This window comes from Chrysochloris asiatica, unplaced genomic scaffold, assembly GCF_000296735.1.
Source record: "Chrysochloris asiatica unplaced genomic scaffold, ChrAsi1.0 scaffold00070, whole genome shotgun sequence".
Taxonomy (NCBI): Eukaryota; Metazoa; Chordata; class Mammalia; order Afrosoricida; family Chrysochloridae; genus Chrysochloris; species Chrysochloris asiatica.
Genome location: NW_006408588.1, coordinates 10,227,315 through 10,231,131, shown reverse-complemented (window position 1 = coordinate 10,231,131; position 3,817 = coordinate 10,227,315).

Below are 3,817 nucleotides of genomic sequence, written 5' to 3'. Positions count from 1 at the left end.
TCCTCTTCTTGTATATTGCCTGCCCCATCACCCGAGTTAACATGTGTCCACCTTCTAGCCAGTGAGTTACTCTCCCTTCCTCCCTACCCCTGGTAATCAACAATGAATGTTTCTTATATTATGAAAACTTTTTCTTAAGTTTTCATACCACAGTTGTCCTTTTGTGATTGACTAATTTCACTCAGAAGTCCTGGTGTAGCAGACTGCAAAGCCATTTGAACCTCAAGGTCAGTGGTCCAAGTTCACCAGCTGCTCCTCGGAAACCCTATACAAGGTTGCTATGGGTTAGAACCAACTCTATGGCACTTAACAACAACAGCAACTTCACTCAACATAATATCCTCCAGGCTTATGCATGTAATAAGGTGTTTACAGATGCATCATTATTCAACATTGCATAGTATACTGTTGTTTATATGTACCAAGGTTTGTTTATCCATTCTTCCATTGATGGGCACTTAGGCTAACTCCATCTTGTTGCTGTTGTGAATAATGATGTGATGAACATCAGTGTGTATATATATATATACTCATGTCCTGCCCCCTATTTCTTGTGGATATGTATAAAGAAGAGGGATTGCTGGGTCATAGGTATCTCGATTTCCAACTTTCTGAGGAAGTACTGTACTGTTTTTCAGAACAGTAGAACAAGGAAAGTATGAGCGTCCAAGTTTATCCACATCCTTGCCAGCATTTGTTGTTTTCAGGTTTAAAAAATTTTTTTTTGCTATTACTGTTGGTGTGAGATATCTCATTGTTGTTTTATTTTGCATCTCTCTAATGGGAGTCCTGAGGTGACACTGTAGGATAAGCACTTGACCACAAGGTCAGTTTGAAACACTATACAGGGTTGTGAATAACTTAGAACCAAATTGATGGCACTTAAAAACAGTGGCTAATGAGTGTGAACATTTCTTTATGACTGTTGACTGATGGAATATTATCCTTGGTGAACTGTTTGTTCATGGCCTGAGAATCTATTTTAATTAGGTTGTTTGTCTTTTTAATGCAGAGGTGTAGTTTTCCATAAATTTGGATATTAGTCCCTTGACAGTTTTGTCACTGCAAAAAGTTTTTTCCCAGTTTGTGGACTTCCTTTATTCTCTTTCAGAGAAATTATTTGATGCACATAATTGTCTAATTTGTAGGAGATTCTAGTCAAATATTTTTGCCTTCTGCATTTTGTGAGTTTTTTACAGTGTTTGCTACTGTATTCCATGTATTAAAGCACTAAGTTTCTCCCTATTTTTTCACTGATGAACTTTATAGTTCTAGGTTTTACCCTTAGATCTTTATTCCATGATGACTTTGGTTTTGTATAAGGTGTGAAATATGGGTCTTGTTTCATGGTTCTGCAAATGGCTTTCCAGTTTTGCCAGCACCGTTTGTCGAAGAGACCATCTCTTCCCCATTTAATGTGTTTTTGACTCTGTCAAAAAAGACTTTCAACACAATATTGAATAGCAGGGGTGATAAATGATAAAGGGTATCCTTGTCCAGTTTCTTTTACAAAGAGAATGCTTTCAGTTTCTCTGTATTGAGAGTAGTATGTCTGTTGGATTTTATATGTGTTCGTAATTTTGTTAAGGGAATTTACCTTATATTCCTACTATGTTGAGTGTGTTTTTGTTTGTTTATTTTTATCAAGAATGGATGTTGGATTTTGTATCAGTCTGTATGCTCCTTGGAAACACCATACAGGGTCATCATGGGTTGGAACTGACTCGACGGCACTTCACAACAACAACATAAATGACTTTTCTGCATCATCTATATGATCATGTGGTTATTTTTCTTTTTCTTTTATATGGTGGATTATGTTGATTGTCCTAATAATATTGAATCATACTTGCATCCCTGGTATGACTCAAACTTGGTCACGAAGTATTATTTTTTTTGACATGTTGTTGAATTCTACTGACTAGGATTTTGTTGAGAATTTTTACATCTATGTTCATGAGGAACATTGATATAAAATTTTATTTATTGGTGTCTTTGCCTGTTTTGGGTATGAGGTTTATGCTTACTGCATAAAATGTATTCAGGAGTTTTCTGTTCTTTTCTGTGTTTTGGAGTAGTTTGAGTAGAATTTGTGTCATTCCTCTCTGAATGTTTGGTAAAAGTCTCCAGTAAAGCCATTTGTGCCTTGAGTTTTGGGTGTGTTTCGGGGGGAAGGGTCAGAGGAGGGGTGTTTAATGACTTGCTCCACTTTTTCTAGTGTTACAGGTCTGCTCAAATGTTCTACTTCACTCTGTATAAGTTCAGGTAGGTCATGCTTTTCTAAAAAAAAATATCCATTTCTTTTATGTTTCCAAATTTATTTGGAATACACCTCTTCATAATATTTTGTTATGATCCTTTTAATTTCTGTTGGTTGTATTGTGACATCACCATATAGTTTCTTATGTATGTTATTTGCATCCTCCTCCTCTTTTCTTTTGTTAGATTTGTCAGTGGTTTGTTAATTTTACTAATCCTTTCCAAGAACCAGCTTCTTGTTTTGTTGATTCTATCGTTTTTCTGTTTTTCAATTCACTTTTTTTTAGCCTAATCTTTCTTATTTCTTGTCTTCTGGCTTGCTGATATTTTTCTAATTGATGGAGATGTTCTATTAATATGGTGATTTTGGGTCTTTCTTCTATTTGTATGTGTGCATTTATTCCTATAAATTGCCTTCTAAACAGTGTTTCTGCTGTGTCCCAAAGGTGTTGAGTATGTTGTGTTTTTGTTCTCATTCGATTCAAGGAATTTTTTTTGATTGTTCTATTGTCCAGTAGCTTTTAAGTAGGGTGTTAATCGGTTTCCATGTATTTGATTTTGTTTCCTTGATCTTCATGTTGTTCATTTAAATTTTAAAGTTTTATAAAAATGCTATAAAGATCCATTGTAGTATTTTCATATTTGTAAATTTTTTCATACTTGCTTTGTGGCAAAATATATACACAAAAGATATGGTATAATTTGGACAATGTTCTATGTGCCCTGGAAAATAATGTTCATTGTGCTATTATTGGGTTGAGTGCTTTTTATAAATCTATGAAGTCAAGTTGATTGTGTTTAGTTCCACTGTGTCTTTGTTGAGTTTCTTTTTACTTTTCTGTCCTTTTGAATATAGTGTATGGAAATCTCCTAATATTGTTGTGCAAGGGACCTTGGTAGCAAAATGGGTTACATATTGGACTGCTAACTGCAAGATTAGCAGTATGAATCGACCAGCTGCTCCATGGGAGAATGATGAGTCTTGTTGCTTCTGTAAAGATTTAGAGGCTTAGAAATCATATACAAAGTCACTTTGAGTTGGAGCTGACTCTATGGCACACCACCACTGCCACAACAATTATTGAAGAGTTGTCTCTTTCTTCAATTCTATTAGAGATTGATTTATATATTTGGAGGTTCTTTCACTGAGCACATAGGTATTTATTATGGTTATGTCCTCTTGTACAATTGACCCATTGATCGTGACAGAATGTCCTTCTTTGTGTCTTATGCTAGTTTTTACCTTAAAGTATATTTTATCAGAAATTAATATTGCCACTTCTGTTCATTTTGATTGCCATTAGGTGGATATATTTTTTCCATCTTTTAATTTTTAATCTATTATTGCCTTTGTATGTATGGGGTGTCTCTTGTAGACAGAATATTGAAGGCTCATGCTTTCTTTCCGTTGTGCTATTCTTTGTCTCTTGACTTGTGCACTTGGTCTATTTACAGTAGTGTAATTATTGATGGGTATGAATTGATTGCAGTCATTTTGCTGTGTGTGTTTTATGGTGCTGCTGGTTTCTTTGCTCTGGGTGTTTTCCTGTGCTGAGTT